This window comes from Mchenga conophoros, linkage group LG3 (assembly GCF_057382185.1).
Source record: "Mchenga conophoros isolate Kocher_MC1m ecotype Shallow Benthic linkage group LG3, M_conophoros_male_GT1.1, whole genome shotgun sequence".
Taxonomy (NCBI): domain Eukaryota; kingdom Metazoa; phylum Chordata; class Actinopteri; order Cichliformes; family Cichlidae; genus Mchenga; species Mchenga conophoros.
The window spans coordinates 38,224,257-38,242,557 of NC_140528.1; the positions used below are offsets into that span (position 1 = coordinate 38,224,257).

Consider the following 18,301-nt stretch of genomic DNA (forward strand, 5'->3'; position numbering starts at 1 on the left):
TACTATAGGTCTTTACCAGGTTTGCACACACAGTAGCTGGTATTTTGGCCTATTCCTCCATGCAGATCTTCTCGAGAGCAGTGATGTTTTGGGGCTGTCGCCGAGCAACACGGACTTTCAACTCCCGCCACAGATTTTCTATGGGGTTGAGGTCTGGAGACTGGCTAGGCCACTCCAGGGCTTTCAAATGCTTCTTACGGAGCCACTCCTTTGTTGCCCGGGCGGTGTGTTTTGGATCATTGTCATGTTGGAAGACCCAGCCTCGTTTCATCTTCAAAGTTCTCACTGATGGATGGAGGTTTTGGCTCAAAATCTCACGATACATGGCCCCATTCATTCTGTCCTTAACACGGATCAGTCATCCTGTCCCCTTGGCAGAAAAACAGCCCCATAGCATGATGTTTCCACCCCCATGCTTCACAGTAGGTATGGTGTTCTTGGGATGCAACTCAGTATTCTTCGTCCTCCAAACACGACGAGTTGAGTTTATACCAAAAAGTTCTACTTTGGTTTCATCTGACCACATGACATTCTCCCAATCCTCTGCTGTATCATCCATGTGCTCTCTGGCAAACTTCAGACGGGCCTGGACATGCACTGGCTTCAGCAGCGGAACACGTCTGGCACTGCGGGATTTGATTCCCTGCCGTTGTAGTGTGTTACTGATGGTGACCTTTGTTACTTTGGTCCCAGCTCTCTGCAGGTCATTCACCAGGTCCCCCCGTGTGATTCTGTGATCTTTGCTCACCGTTCTCATGATCATTTTGACCCCACGGGATGAGATCTTGCGTGGAGCCCCAGATCGTGGGACATTATCAGTGGTCTTGTATGCCTTCCATTTTCTGATGATTGCTCCCACAGTTGATTTTTTCACACCAAGCTGCTTGCCTATTGTAGATTCACTCTTCCCAGTCTGGTGCAGGTCTACAATACTTTTCCTGGTGTCCTTCGAAAGCTCTTTGGTCTTGGCCATGGCGGAGTTTGGAGTCTGACTGTTTGAGGCTGTGGACAGGTGTCTTTTATACAGATGATGAGTTCAAACAGGTGCCATTCATACAGGTAACGAGTGGGGGACAGAAAAGCGTCTTACAGAAGACGTTACAGGTCTGTGAGAGCCAGAGATTTTCCATGTTTGAGGTGACCAAATACTTATTTTCCACCCTGATTTAGGAATAAATTCTTTACAAATCCTACCATGTGAATTCATGGATTTTTTTTCACATTCTGTCTCTCACAGTTGAAGTGTACCTCTGGTGCAAATTACTGACCTCTGTCATCATTTTAGGTGGGGGAACTTGCACAATCCACAATCGGTGGCTGACTAAATACTTTTTTGCCCCACTGTATGATAACATACAATCTCATCTTAGCTGTGCTTTCTAGCCTAGACCAATGATCTAATAAGGATACTCCTAAATCAAAACCCACAGAAATTATTACATGCTTTTTCCAATCCCACGGCGTTGTTGCCTTTTGGCGTTTTCATAACCTTTCATCAAGGGCATACTGCTACTACTCTCCTGTCCACAAAACATTCTCTCGGATAGATTTTTTTCTTTTATTGATAAACGTGCTCTTCCACTGGTTGAAACTTGCAATTATCAATCTATTGTTATTTCAGACCATGCTCCCCTAGTGATGAGAATGCACATCCCTGGTGCCAATCGCATATACTGCCCCTGGAGTTTTAATCCTCTTTTACTCTCTAATGAAGCATTCATGAATTTTAGAAAATCTGAGATTAGAGACTTTCTTGAACCAAACCAGACCCCTGGGATGTCTTTTTCAGTCATATGGGAGTCACTGAAAGCCTATCTTCGGGGTCAAATTATCTCATTTTCAGCAGCAAGAAAAGAAGCTGACACTGAGCACTTGAAACAGCTATTATATGATATTTTGCGGTTAGATATAAACTACAGTCACTCACCATCGGAAAGCACCCTTAAAGAACGTCAGACCCTCAAAATGAAATTTGATCTTTTTTCAACAAAGCAAGTGGAGCAACCTATCCTAAAGTCTAGACGTACTTTCTATGAGGAGGGAATTGGCAGTGTCTTAGCACATCAAATACGTCAAAAGTCATCCAAACAGTTCATCTCTGAAATAGCTGATGAACAGGGCCTAAAGCATACAGACCACGCAGAAATCAACTCCTGCTTCCAACAATTTTACTCTTATTTATATACCGCAGAATCACGCCAAGATGAGTCTGCTATGGACAGTTTCCTTAGTTACCTCAGTATAACCACAGTTGACCCAAAACTGGTTACTGAACTCGAAAGGGACCTCTCTATCCAGGAGGTCATGATGGCGATTGGTGGAATGCAAAGTGGCAAGTCCCCTGGACCAGATGGATTTTTAAAGACATTTTCTAACGAACTTGCACCACTTCTGCTGTCAGTCTTTTTGGAGTCCTATTCATCTGGCACTCTCCCTCCAACTATGAGAGAAGGGTTTTTTTCCACTCATTCTTAAAAAGAACAAAGACCCTCTCCAATGTAGCTCATACTGGACGATTTCACTGCTAAACACCAATGCAAAAATTCTTGCAAAGATTTTTTCACAGCGCTTAGAGGTCGTGTTACTAACAATCATCTCCACAGACCAAACCGGCTTTATCAAGGGCAGACACTCTTTCTTCAACATTAGACGCATCTTAAGCATAATTCATGACCTTCCCTCAAAGGATTACACCTGAAGCCCTACTGTCACTTGATGCTGAGAAGGCCATTCCACCGGGTGGAGTGGGACTACCTTTTATATAGTTTGAGCAAATTTGCCGTCCCGGGCTGCTCTGTCACTAATTATCGTTACTGTACTTTCATTACAAGTGTTATACTGTAAAAGCAACAGGCTGCACTCTGATTCAGCTCCTGCGCAGAGCTGATTATTAAATATGTGCATTCAGTCTCCACATGTGTAAAGACAGTAACACCAACTTTATTTTATTTTTTTAAGCTTGTACCTCAGTAACTCCTCATTAATCTGTAACTATGGATTAAACTGTAGAACTGAAAAAATGTAAGAGAAGAACTTCAGATCCTGAGCGTGTGAGGAGAGAAGGATCAGCTTTATTTCAGATTTAAGAGATAGACTTTATAATTCAGTTTGCGTTGGTTCTGTTCTCTTTGCGATTACAGGAGCTGCCCTCAGGTTCAGACCTCAGCACCAGTCAATGACAGCAGACAGATCATCCAACATGTTCACATGTTAACTGCAAAATTAACTGATGAAAACAGTACAAAGGTTAAAGTACCACATGTGCTGTCAGTGAAAGCTGCAGCTGTTTTATTGATGAAGTCAAAGACAAAAAGTCAAAAGGATTAATCACCCATGTAACTGTGTCACTATATATCAGCATTAACATAGCCCTGTTTGGTGTTTCAAAGAGCTGCTGATCTGTAAATGTCCGGAGACTCTGGAGAGTATCCGAGTATTTATGACGTTACACGTTACACAAACCAAAAGTCTCCATCACAGTGTTCATGAAGATGAGGAGTACTGAAGATTTCCCAGTGAGGGAGCTGCTGGTGAAGATGATGAGTTCCGCTTGATCAATGCCATGAGCTTCAGTCTTCCTGGTGTTTCTTGAATGAAGCCTCTATGGGCAGAAATCTGTGCCATCAGAACCTGAATATGAATAAGTTAAATTTGAATTTGAATTGCTCAGATTGAATCTGAATTGTAACTTGAATAAATGCTTTAAAATACTGAACATGAATTATCCTAATTTGAAATTCAATTTATTGGTTTGAAAATGATCATCACTAAATTGAAATTTAATTTTATATTTTGAAAACGAATTAATTTTCTTTGAAACCGCATTTTATCCTTTAAAAATTCAGCTTTCGAATAATTTCAGATTCACTTCTCACCATTCAGTTTCAGTTCTACAATTCAATTTCAGTTCCAAAATTCAGTTTTTTGGGACTTAAATCCGGTTCCGGTTCAAGAGTAGTCGAGTGCAGATTAATAGAACTACGTTTTGCTAGCAGACCTACAGCATCTTGAGCTGAATTAAGACTTCAGAAGTCATTTGTCATGTCGAATGACCAGCGGATAAACTCTCAGGTTACTAATAAATGTATTACATGTATAGGAACAAGCGTCATGTTAACAAATGATAGCCATACAGTACCTTTAATCTTATTGTAGGTGTTAGCTAAAAATGCTAATTTAGCGTAGTTTGCCCTGAATTCAGCTTTGACAAACAAATATGATCGACTGTTTCTAGTAGAATTCCAAAGTTGTCATCTTGTACCCTCTCAGAGTATGCTTGCAGAGACCCCTACAGTAGGGAAACATGCAAACCGGTAGGGACATTAGTCTATCCTGGCCTGAAAGGAGACGCTACCGGTAGACTGCAGCAAGAACTGCCAGCATCTGAGCCAGACAGACTCTGTCTCTCTCATCATGATCACCTAAATGCACAGTAATGTCAGGTTTTGTAATAAGACAGATCGCGCTAACATACACTCAACAAATATATAAACGCAACACCTTTGTTACTGCTCCCATTCCCCATGGGATGGACGTAGAGACCTAAAATTCATTCCAGATACACAATATAACCATCCCCCCCAAACAGTGGTCACAAATCAATCCAAATGTGTGGTAGTGGGCACATCTGCTATATTGAGATAATCCATCCCACCTCACAGGTGTGCCACATCAGGATGCTGATCTGACATCATGAGTAGTGCACAGGTGTACCTCAGACTGCCCACAACAAAAGGCCACCCTGGAATGTGCAGTTTTTTGCGCTATTGGGGGTCTGGGGACCCAGAACCGGTCAGTATCTGGTGTGACCACCATTTGCCTCATGCAGTGCAACACATCGTCGCATGGAGTCTATCAGATTGTCAATTGTGGAATGTTGGTCCACTCCACTTCAATGGCTGTGCGAGGTTGTTGGATATTCGTGGGAACTGGTACACGCTGTCGTATACGCCGGTCAAGCACATCCCGAACATGCTCAATGGGTGACATGTCCGGTGAGTATGCTGGCCATGCAAGAACTGGGACATTCTCAGCTGCTATCTGCCCTGAACAATGTGAACCATGATTCATCCGTGAAGCGCACACCTCTCCAACGTGCCAGACGCCATCGAATGTGAGCATTTGCCCACACAAGTCTGTTACGGTGACGAGCTGGAGTCAGGTCAAGACCCCGATGAGGACAACGGGCATGCAGTTGAGCGTCCCTGAGACGGTTTCTGACAGTTTGTGCAGAAATTGTTTGGTTGTGCAAACCAATTGTTCCAGCAGCTGTCTGGGTGGCTGGTCGCAGACGATCTTGGAGGTGAACCTGCTGAATGTGGAGGTCCTGGGCTGGTGTGGTTACACGAGGTCTGCGGTTGTGAGGCCGGTTAGATGTGCTGCCATATTCTCTGAAACGCCTGTGGAGACTGCTTATGGTTGAGAAATGAACATTCAATGCACGGGCGACAGATCTGGTTGACATTCCTGCTGTCAGCATGCCAATTGCACGCTCCCTCATTGCTTGTGGCATCTGTGGCATTTTGCTGTGAGACAAAACTGCACATTCCAGGGTGGCCTTTTGTTGTGGGCAGTCTGAGGTACACCTGTGCACTACTCATGATGTCAGATCAGCATCCTGATGTGGCACACCTGTGAGGTGGGATGGATTATCTCAATATAGCAGATGTGCCCACTACCACACATTTGGACTGATTTGTGACCACTGTTTGGGAGGGATGGTTATATTGTGTATCTGGAATGAATTTTAGGTCTCTATGTCCATCCCATGGGGAATGGGAGCAGTAACAAAGGTGTTGCGTTTATATTTTTGTTGAGTGTAATATGCACTGTTAGTTGATTATTTACCTGCCGCATTAACGGAAGAGGATGTGCAAACGTTACTGCTGCTGCTGGGTTGAGATTCACGAGTCCGGAGCGGAATTAAAAACACGACATTCATTTAAGGTCATCGCGTGTTTTGTGAGCAAATGCTTTTGCATATTTGCAGTGTTTCCTCCCTTAAATGAAATATCTACTTTTCAAGTACTGCAAGTTTCCCTGTTGTCATCTGTTCTCATAAAGTATAACCAAACTTTTGAGCGTTTGAGCCGCTTACGCGCCGTGTTTCCTGCCAGGTAAATGACGCTCCGCAACGTGGTGACGTCATTCGGGGCGACTGGAATCGATAAGGGAATCGTTTGCAAAAATGGCAAACAATTCCAAGGAATTGAAACAGTGGGAACCCGGTTCTCAACAAGAACTGGTTTTCGATACCCATCCCTACAAACCGGTGTCCAAACCTTTGTATTTTAGCTTTATTTATGTCTTTAGCTTTATTATTTATTTATGTCACACAATATTCGAAGCACATAGCCCACACTGTGGGAATTTACGACTGTGCATAAATCCTCCTAATATTGGTACGATCTGAGCTCAGACACTAAGCGACTAAGCGAGGGGGCGGGGGGAGCTGCAGCCTGTGATGTGAGTGAGCTGATGGAGAAACGCAGCCAACCAGACAGAGGAGAACTAAAGTTCAACCAGGTACCAAAGCAAATCATTCGTACTGTACAAATAATGTAAATATGACGGTGTATCACGAAAGATTGATATCAAACTGATCGCTTGACCCATATTACGTTACTTGCTCTTCAAGTGAATCAACAAATGGCGAAATGAAAAGACGATCAACAACAATGCTGTTTCTTTAGAGAGTCTTAGCTTACATGTGTGTTTATTTCATTTTTTCAGTTGTTACCCTCCACGGCTAAATAAATCGGTTTCAGTTATGTACTGAAATATAAGAATGGATATAAGGGGCTTCTTTCAAAGAAAAAACTCTGGTAGATGTTATTTTATATATTATGCTTTGTATGTTGTTCAGTATATCTATGCAAAACAAGAGGAACTTCAATACACAGCAGTATATTCACAGTTTAAACCAGATATTTACATACACTTTGTGGAAAACAGAAGAACATTTTTTTACTGTACAACATCAATTTAGAGTAAACTTGTTTTGTTTTGGATAAATAAATATTGAAATATATTTTGAATTAATTAAATGTCAGAATAAAGAGAGACAGAGCTTCTATTTTTATCACTTTCATCAAATTTAGGAGTACATATACACTAAGTTTATTGTTAATTAATAAGAAAACTGCAGACGATTCCATTCTGAGCTGAAGAAGCTTCTGATAGGTTAGTAGAGTCCATGTGAGTAAATTGGTGGCACAGCTGTGGATGCATATAAGGCAAAACACAGAGCCTGTTTCTTTGACATGGGAAAATCAAGAGATGTCAACCAAAACACCAGGAAAAGGATTGTGGAGCTCCATAAGTGTGGCTCAATTTTGAATACAATTTGGTGCCATTTGCAATTAAGAAATACAGATAGTTTCTGTCTTTACTCTTAAAGTTAACAAATGTGTTTTTTTATATTCATCAATCTAAAGAAATTTAGTCTGATTTGATGTTACAATTAAAAAGTGTATCTGTTTTTATCTGAAGAATACATAAATATCTGGTTCTTATCAGACTGAACTTATCAGTCTTTGCTCGATCACAGCGGGTGGTCATCCCCTTGTCATCAAAGCGTAGGTGTTGCATCATATCTTGGAAGCGGCTTCGTGCCATAGTTCCAATTATCTGTGTGTTTCCCAGGTTTGCTGACCAGCAGTCATTTACAGATGGAACCCTGTAAACCCCCCGCAAGATGACAATTGCAATAAATGCCATTAGTTCAGGGAGGTCCATGAACCAATGAACATGCTCCGTTTGTTGTGCATGTTGAATAGTCCATTCTTGATGATTGAGAATGCTTCAAGATGAAACACAAAAGGAAGTTCACAGCTTTTAGCAGCTCCCCCACCCCCTCATTCACACACACCCACTCCCCTCCCTCCAGAATTCCTAGGTAACAACCTAATTTACATATCGTTAGCTTCATAGCATAAGTGCCTAAGTCATTGACTTAGTCAAATGACTTAGGCAATTATGCTATGAAGCTAACGATATGAATGACTAGCCAATTTAGCTTCCACTTGGCTGAAGCTAAAGCTTAGCTTTTAAAGGTAGAACGGTAGAAGCCTGGGAGTCCTAGTAATCACATGTTAGAATTGTATATACAGGTGCTTCCAGATGCCTATAGCACCTGCTGCTTATTGCATTTGTGTATAATACGTAATAAACATTAAGACTAAACAGTGTCTTTATTTTATCAGACGTCTTTATTTGCGCTGGAAGACAATAAAATACAGATGCATCTGGAGATTATCCTATGAAATCCTATTCTAACGGCTGATTTCCCTCCCCCAGGCTTGTAACTGTGGCTTCCTGTCCTGGGGTTGGCTGTTCTCCTGCCCTGCACTCCATCCTTTTGTTCATACTCCAAGACTATTTTTCTATATGTATTCTTACCCCCTAGCAACCGCCATTTCATAATGTTGCAAGCAATCACAAACTCTACAGTGTGTCTAACTCCAGTGTATCCCAAGCAATCTATTATTCTGAAAAGAGCTAAACTCAACATAAACTGAACCCGCATTAAAGTTAGCTCGGTGCTTACCTTTAGATGAGCCCACAAACCGAGAGAAACTCCGTGATGAAGCTGGAACTCTTTCCAAACACAGGAAACAGATCAGGGAGCAGAGACCCACGTGGTTCCCGTTGATTACAGCTACAATCCAGGACACAAGGGTGTGCAGATCGATGCAGACATCGATCCAAACATTGGTAGTGGTATATGTTTCTGTAAGTTCACTACTTTACTCCCGTTTCATAAAAAAGCAGCTCTCTCTGCTCGACTCCTCTCCTGCACAGACACTTTGCTCCGCCCCCTTTTCCGGCTCTGCTGTGATTTGTTGCTGCGAGGTCACGTGACTCAGCGTCACAAGGTAACCACGTGGGGTGTTATTTCAAAAGTAGCGCCTATCTCCTTTTCCTAAATTCTTTTCCTTGGCCTCGATGAAAATCGTGGGAAGGAGATTTGCTAAGGACTCAGGGAAAGAGAGGAGCGATGTGACACCGGATGTCCGCCCGTTGAAACTACATTGTGCAGAAGATGGACTACAAAACAAACTCTTACTTCGTCACAATGTGTTTTAACCCTGTTGTTTTATGGAGGTCATATAAACGAGAACAGCCTGTTAAAAATATCCTTTCATTACAAAGTTTGAATTTTAAAGAAGAAGGAACCTTTAGGGTCAGATTTACTAACATCTGCAGCAGCTCAAAGACATCTTTTGATGTTAAAAAGCTGCTGGATTTACTGAAGAGACTCAGTGTCAGTTTGTGACTGAAGTTATGACAAATGTGTTTGTAAGAGTTTCACTTTCAGGAGAAGAAGATTTAAATGAGTGACACAAATGTAAATTACAAAGTCTGTGGTGCACAATTTACTACAAATTGCACAAAATCTACCACAGAATCCTGTCTTGTTCCTGCTGTGGTTGTGATAGTGAGGACAGTTTATTGTTTTAGGGGGAGATGTTATCAAAACAAGTCTCTGATCCGCTCAAAGTTGTTATTTCAGTTCCAACAGTTTGGCTCTGGCCTAAAACTCTCCAGTCAGATCTTATACTGATTGTTTTGAGGTGAGCCCCACTTATTGTTCCTTAATAATACAGTTTATGTGAAACCAAGCAGAAATGAATTACGCTTCTTAATTTTTTATAGTGCACACAGCTAACTCTTTCTACTGAATATGTAAAAAATAAAAGTGTTACTGTGTTACATGCCTGAATGTTGCTCATGGTCTGATGGGAAATAATGTTTTCTGTTCTTTAGCACATCGAACAGTCAACTGTTCACAGAGTTTAGGTTTAAAGGATGAAACAGTTTGTACTGATGCATCTCTCCTCTCCTATCTGAAGAGTATGTAAATATCTGGTTTCAACTGTATATTTGATGATGTTGGTGTTTGGCTTGATTGTCAGAACAAAGAGGGAGAGAGAGGAACAGAGAGGGAGAGAGATGAACAAGAGCAGGTGAGACACACATGGTAATCACATGGTTGTTTACCAAAAGTATCACCGTATCATAGGTACTCATGTATCTCATACCTAGTGTTTCTTTTTAGGTTTGTTATTTTTCAAATTCTATATTTATTACGTTCTGCAGGCTTGTTTGCACAACAAGGCTAAATAATTATATAAACTTTTCTCAATCTAAATAGTGGACTTTGGTAGAATTAAAAAAAAGGTGCAGTGCAGGTCTATGATGATTTTTAGTGCTACTATCATCTAGTTCTGATTCTGGTTCTGTCTTGGTTAAATCCTAAGTAGTCCTGATTTTAAACTGTTGCAGTCCAGTTTTAATTCCAGATCAGTTCTGGGTCTGGTTGAATTGGGGTTTAGTCCTCGTGTCTTGATACAGCCCCAACTTTGACCCGAGCAGCACCAATTAGTGGCTGAATGACAGAGTTGTCTATGAAGACTATGAGTGTCTTCATAGTTTTATTTTTGATATTCACCAATTTTTATATACTGCAAAAAAAAACCCCAAAAAACCGAAAATAAGTATTATAATGCAAATTTGCAAAAATAAATAGCATATGCATCAAAATAAACTATTTCCAGCAGTGCAATATGTATCCTAAGCATCCCAGAAACGACACAGAAAGTCATAAAGTCAAACATAACTTTTAAAAACACCAGTATAGGCTTACAAGGCCCTGATGGTAAAGAACTAAATTTCTGTGAAAATGACGTCACTTCCGGTTTTGGGCAGGTCATGGCGCATATGTGATAGTTCGCGCTGATGGACGTAGGAAGTGTTACGAAAAGCTGATCGGATCGGCAAAGCCTGTTTCTGGAATATTATGTTTTTGTTGCTGCAAGTGCTTTTTATGCAATTTTTGCAAAGCTTTATGTGGAAGGAAACTGTGACCGAGGACAAGCTGATGGCATAAGATGTAAGTACAACTCCTCCGGTTTCATATGCAAAAAAAAATTATTGCGCTAGCTTTCATGGTTCCAGTGCTACCGAGATTTAAAAATAGTTATGCAAAACGGAGCGTGCCCGCTCCGACCGGCTTTAAACGGTTAAAGGAAACTGTTGATCGTTTTAAGCCTGCAGGGTCTCCAAATGATGCTGTCCCTCCTCGACTCTTATAGGAGGTGTTACCTACAGTTGGACCTTTGGTTCTCCAGCTGGTAAATTAATTATTCGATCTTAAATATGATCAACCTATCTCTAATAATCAGCTATGTACCACAGGCCTTCAAGCTGGCTGTAGTTAAACCTTTACTCAAAAAGCCATCTCTAGACCCAGCAATCTTAGCTAATTATAGGCCAATCTCCAACCTTCCTTTCATATCAAAAATCCTTGAAAGAGTAGTTGTCAAACAGCTAACAGATCATCTGGTGAGGAATGGTTTATTTGAAGAGTTTCAGTCAGGTTTCAGAGCTCATCACAGCACAGAAACAGCTTTAGTGAAGGTTACAAATGATCTTCTTATAGCCTCTGACAGTGGACTCATCTCTGTGCTTGTCCTGCTAGACCTCAGTGCAGCGTTCGATACTGTTGACCATAATATCCTATCAGAGCGATTAGAACATGCTGTAGGTATTACAGGTACTGCGCTGCAGTGGTTTGTATCATATCTATCTAATAGACTCCAATTTGTACATGTAAATGGAGAGTCCTCTTCACACACTGAGGTTAATTATGGTGTTCCACAGAGTTCAGTGCTAGGACCAATTCTGTTTACATTATACATGCTTCCCTTAGGCAGTTTCATTAGAAGACATAGCATATCAAATTTCCCCTTGTGGGACAATTAAAGGATTATTCTATTCTATACATTTTCACTGGTATGCAGATGACACCCAGCTCTGTCTATCTATGAAGCCAGATAACACATACCAATTAGTTAAACTGCAGGAATGTCTTAAAGACATAAAGACCTGGATGGCCGCTAATTTTCTGCTTCTTAATTCAGATAAAACTGAGGTTATTGTACTCAGCCCTGAAAATCTTAGAAATATGGTATCTAACCAGATTGTCGCGGCCTTTTACTTTCCAAACAAAAAAAATCCAAGGAAAGGCCGTGGGTGGCAACGGGAGGTTTGTTTTGGAACGCACTTCTGACTCATTGTTTAAAAATCATATGCCGTTTATTTCAGGAAAAAAAAAATACAAACAGAAATCAGCCAAATAACTTCTTAAAACTTAAACGAAGGTTAACTTAATTTTCTTTAACAATTCAAAAGTGGTCAAAAAATCATTTTTTAACCCTCCCGTCCTCCCATCTGACATTTGGCAAACAAAACAAAAACCTCTTTACCACACCCATCCCGGGTGCTCTTAATCTCTTAATTAATGGGAGGGTCCATAAACTAATAAACCAATCACTTTCCAAAAGCATTCAACAAAAATGGCCACAACATTCCGGCCCCTAATTCCTGTGTAACATGAATTAATTCTTTCTAAGTGGCCATCACCAAATGCAATACCAACAATTTTCTTCAGCAGTCCATCCGTATAGGTCTTCTTAAAAAACAAACAAAAGGAAAGGTCAATGTTCTATGATTTCAAGTCTCTGATGTTCATGTGTTTGCTTTGTGTGTATTCAAAAAAGGTGTATGTTGTATAATGGAGTGTAGGGCAAAGTGAGTGTCAGTGTAAATGTAGAGCCAGAGGTTCCAGAACTTGGCTCAGTTGGAGGCAAACATTCATTGTTTCCTCTAGATGGCCTCCACCAGGAGACATATTTTGTTGATTGGCCTCTCCAGCTCATTTGTTCGTGTCTTAACTCTAACACGGCGAACTACTCCGTGTGCATCGGCCATGGTTTCAGTGATGCGGCCAATGGGCCAAGAATTTCTTGGTGCAGCTCCATCAACAACAAGCACAACATCACCAATGCAAAAGTTCCTATGAATCTTGTTCCATTTCTGTCGTTCCTGCAACATAGGAAGGTATTCTTTCACCCACCTTTTCCAGAATAGATCCGCAATATACTGGGCTTGTTTCCATCGTCTTCGCAGATACAGATCCTCTTTTTTAAATAAACCTGGTGGCAGCACAGGTTTGCCTTTTAACTGGAGCAAGTGATTTGGAGTAAGAGCTTCTACATCATTGGGATCGTCAGAAGAAGGTGTGATTGGGCGGTCATTCAGTATAGCCTCCACTTCACAAAAAACTGTATGCAAGGTTTCATCATCTAGTACTTGCTGGTTTGTGATAGAGTATAATATTCTCTTTATTTCTTGCACCAAGCGCTCCCATACGCCACCATGATGGGCCCCATAGGGCGGGTTAAAGGTCCACTTTATGCCATCCTGTGCTAAACCTTTTTGGATTTTACTTTGGTTTAGCTCTAACATAGCTTGTTTTAACTCACGATTTGAGCTGACAAAGTTGGTTCCATTGTCTGACCGGATTTCTTTGACCTGTCCTCTGCGGCAGATGAATCTCCTGATGGCATTAATGCAGGAGCCTGTATCAAGAGAATGTGCCACCTCAAGGTGGACTGCACGACAGGTTAGGCATGTGAAGAGAACTCCATATCTCTTAACAAGACTCCTGCCTCTCTTTACTTCTATTGGTCCAAAATAATCAACACCAACATAAGTAAATGGTGGAAGATCAGCTGAGATTCTGTCAATAGGAAGATCAGACATTTTCTGCTCACCTGGCTTTTGCCGTCGTCTTTGACACACTATGCAATCTCTGATTATTTTTCTAGCTGCTGAATTAGCATGAGGGATCCAGTATTGACGGCGAAGGGTTGAAAGCATGTGATTTCTTCCTCTGTGACCAATCTTTTCGTGAATATGCTGAAGAATAAGCTTTGAAACATTGTTTTCTTTTGGCAAAATTGCAGGATGTCTTGTTTCCTCAGGTAAATCCGCTTTGCTCAGTCTTCCACCCACTCTCAAGACACCATTAGCAACTACAGGATCAAGCTTATACAGATGACTTGACTTACTTACAGTGCCAGAGTTTAGGGCAGTCATTTCATCAGCAAAATGTTTTCTCTGCACAAAGCTCACTATAGCTTCCTCAGCCTTGGACAAATCCTCAGTTTTGAGCAGAGTGTTCCATTTATCCTCTTGCTTAACACATATTTGACTTCCACAGTGCGTGCCCAGCAACTTCTGTCTTTTCCTTGTTTGCAGTTTAAGTCTTTCTTTTACTTTCAGGATCCATGCCACACACCTTTTTAATTTTGTCCAGCTGGAGAAGTACAACAGCAGCTTAGTAGTGGGACACACATCTTCTTTCAGCACAGCTGCACACATCAGGCCCTCCCCTTTTATTTCTGGGTCAGCTTCCAAATGGACAGATACACAATTCATGCCTACAGGCCAGTGACCAACAGGTTTACTGAGAAATTCTGGACCACTGATCCAGGTGGACGATTTCAGGAAACAGCCAACTGTCATTCCTCTTGTGGCTGCATCGGCTGGATTCAGCTTTGAACTGATGTACCTCCACTGCTCAACTTTTGTCAAAGCATGAATGGTGGAAACTCTATTAGCTACATACGTTTTGAACCGTATGGTTGTGTTTGCAATGTACTGTAGCACAGTTGTGCTGTCAGACCAAAAGACTGACTCACTCAGATTAAGATTAAGTTCAACTGATAGCATTTTGTCTAAGCGCACAGCTAAAACTGCAGCAGCCAGCTCAAGACGTGGGATGGTGACTTGTTTTAACGGCGCCACCCTTGCTTTACCAATAATAAAGGAAACACACACTTCCTGCTTGCCATTAGATAGCCTAAGATATGATACGGCACCATATCCAGTTTCACTGGCATCGCAAAAGTGATGCAGCTGTGCACTTTCTATCTCCCCAAATCCTTTGGGTGTGACACATCTACCAATACTAAACTTGTTAAGAAGAACTAAATCCTCAACCCATTTTTGCCAGGTTTGTGCCATTTCTGCTGGTATTGTCTCATCCCAGCCAAACCTCAGTTTACATAGATGTTGCAGAATTTGTTTTGCAGGCAGAATGACTGGAGCTAAGAAACCCAAAGGGTCATAAATGGAGCTGACATTGGACAGAATACCACGTCTTGTAAGTGGTTTGTTCTTGTTCACAATACTGAATGTGAAAACATCACGTTCAATATCCCATTGCACACCGAGAGCTCTTTCTGTGGGTAGCTGATCCCGACTAAGGTCCAGCATCTTTACACCTGTGGCTCTATTTTCCTCCGGGATCTGACAGAGGACAGAGCGATCACTACATACCCACTTATTGAGCTTAAATCCCCCCTTGGCACACACCTCAGTAAGCTGCTGATAAAGTGAGATGGCCTGCTCAACAGACTGAGCAGATTTAAGACAGTCATCTACATAAAAACTATGCCTGATTGTATGTATAACCTCCTCTGGGTACAGATGTTGGTTGTCATCAGCAGTCTTTAGTAGTGCATAGGTGGCACAGCTGGGGGAGGATACTGCACCAAAAATGTGGACCAGCATTCTATGTTCCACCAGCTGTTTTGTGATGTCACCATCGGGCCACCAGAGAAAACGTAAAAAGTTTACGTGTTCCTCAGCTACTCTGACCTGATGAAACATCCCTTTAATGTCTGTCATAAGTGCTATTGGACCCTGCCGAAAGCGAATCAGCACACCTAATAAAGTGCTAGTCAGATCTGGGCCTTGTAATAGCTCTTTGTTCAGTGATGTTCCAGAAAATGTTGAAGCACAATCATACACAACACGCAGTGTTTTCTTGCGGGGGTGGTAGACCCCATGATGAGGTATATACCACACCTTTCCTTCCTCATTCTTCAACTGTTCTTGTGGTATGATTTCTGAATGTCCCTCCATACTAACATTGTGCATGAATTCTTTGTATTCTTCAAAGAATAACTGATCCTTCTGAAACCGTTTTAGCAGATATTGCGCCCTCTGCTGAGCCACCTGCTTGTTGTTTGGCATTCTTACTTCAGGTTTACGAAAGGGTAATTTCAAGTAATAATGGCCATCCTTAAGTACAGCTGACTCTGACATTATGTTCATGAACTGTTTATCTTCTACAGACATTTCTGCACGCTCATTACACTGGTTCTCCACAAAATCTTGATTATACTGCTTAACCAGCATTTCCTCTAAACTACTTATAGAAATGCGGTTTACCTGGACAAAACTAGCATCATGCTCATCCCGTTCACTACCCTGACTGAGTGGCCCATTGACAACCCAACCGAGACGAGTTAGCACAGCATAGGGTCCATTACCCTCACTGTTAATGATTCTCCAAGGTTCCAGCGCTTTGGGAGAATTCACACCAATAAGCAGCCCAATGCCAGCATTTATCGGTGTCAACTCAACCTCCTTTAAGTAAGGCCATTTTCTTAAGTTTTCTTCTTTAGGGATATTTTCTTTAGTGACAGGAATAAACTTTTGAGTGTACACATCAGGCAACCTCAAATACTCATTCTGTTTCAAAGCAGCTACTTCCATACCAAAAAGTTTATAGCTACTCACTGGCCTTTCCTGACCCATAGTCTTTAACATGATTTCCACTTTTTTTCCAGATGCATTTAACTGCATCATCAACGCCTCAGTGCAAAACGTTGCAGAGCTGCCGGGATCAAGAAAGGCGTACGTCTCCGCAACCTTCGTCCCATTTTCCAACTTCACTTTTACTGGAACAACTGACAAGGCACATTCATTAGCCCCGGCCCCAGTATAGCTACCAAAGTTCAAAGAAACAAGAGCATTTGAGACTGATGATTCCTTAAATTCAGCTTTAGCTGCTTGCCACTGCCGTTCATTTGAGTCTATGTGGAGAACAGTAGGGTGATTTTTGTTACAGGTGTGGCACGTCAAACGATGTGGACAAGCTTTACTCATGTGGCCTCTCTGTAAGCAACCAAAGCATAAACCTTTACTCTTAAGGAATGTCACCTTTTCTTTGTTGGCCTTTAGTTTGAATAAGTCACATACGTCCAAAAAATGAGTTTGGTCACAAAACAAGCACCGAGTTTGATCTAACCCTTTATCTTCATGGCTTATCTGAATCCGTTCCGGTTTGAGTTTGTCATTGATCTGTTCTGAAACTACAGCTACAGAAGTAGCAAAGCTACTGCTTTTAGTTTTAAGCGGTGTCTTTGATGGTTTTGAAGCTATCTTTTCTTTTGTGTTTTGACTCTCTCCAAAAACAGGATCTAATGCAGCTCTTGTTTGCTTTTCAAGAAAATCAAGAAGATCTTTAAACCCTGCTCTGCGATCGCACTTTTCTGTTATATCAACGATTATTAGTCGCCATTTATCACGAAGTCTAAAAGGCAACTTTGAAACAAGAATCCTCATATTGGTTGAATTTTCCAGCTCATCAAGAAACCCAGCTTCATCCATTGTGTTGAAGCAGCTTCTTAGAAAGAATGTGTAAGCACGTAATGCTGAAGCATCATCAGACTTTAAAACTGACCAGTTAAGAGCCTTGTCTATAAATGCAGACGTTATCTTTGCTCTGTTACCAAAGTTCCACTCAAGCTGCCTTTTTGCCTCAACATAAGCTGTCTGTGGACTCATGTGCATACAACTTCTCACTAAAATTCTGGGCTGTCCTGTAGTAAACTGTTCTAAATAATAAAGCCTATCCTGCATATTATCAGTTTTAGTCTCTATTTCTTGTTCAAAAGCCTTAAGAAAGGATCTAAAACGCAAAGGATCACCACCAAAAACAGGAATGTCTATAGCTGGAAGCAGTGACAACCTCTGTTGGTTTACAAGCATCTGAGTAATTTCATTTTGCTTTGTCATAATCTCTATTAGGGCACTGCTGTGAACATCAACCTGTGAAGAGATTGGCCTTGGGCTCTCCCCTTCTGGTTTGACCCCAGCAGGCACATGTGTCTCTAGGGGCATTGGCAAAGGAGAATGAACTAAAGGGGTTTTCTTTGGTCTTGGAGCCTTTCGAGCTGTAGCAGCAGGTATGAACTCTGTAGATGTTCCAGAAGGCGCTGTAATCCCGCCTTCTGATTCAACCTCAGCCCTGGATGCAAGGCTCTGCCGATCCTGAGCAGAGGTGAGAATTTGCCTTTTTGCATCAGCCTTAATCAACTTAGTTCTTAGAGCCAATGCTTCTTTTCTTGCTTTTAATTGAACTTCTTCCAGTTCGAGTGCATGTTTTTCTTGCAGTGCGTCCACCTCCGCTTTTAAAGCAGCTCTTTCCACTTCAGCTTCCATCAGCGCAATTGAAGCCGCACGCGAGCTTTTACTCCTTAAACTTAAGGCTGCAGTAACATTACTGGGCGCTTTACTAGAGCCCTTGCTGCCAGGTTTAGCAACTCGTTCAGAAATCATGTCGCTCGCTTCTTGCGCTACTTGTGAGACACTATCATGC

The 18,301-nt window shown here is 41.6% G+C and overlaps 1 protein-coding gene and 1 long non-coding RNA gene across 2 annotated transcripts in view; both read right to left on the minus strand.

Moving 5' to 3' along the window:
* LOC146578510 (hemicentin-2-like) overlaps positions 1–18,301 on the minus strand; it is an 871,231-nt gene that overhangs the window by 502,620 nt on the left and 350,310 nt on the right. The window lies entirely within an intron of this gene.
* On the minus strand, positions 1,610–8,814 carry LOC146578527 (uncharacterized). The gene is made up of 2 exons (XR_014891494.1): positions 8,549–8,814; positions 1,610–3,630 (listed from the first exon to the last, which is right to left on the minus strand). It is a non-coding gene; the product is annotated as an uncharacterized LOC146578527 (long non-coding RNA).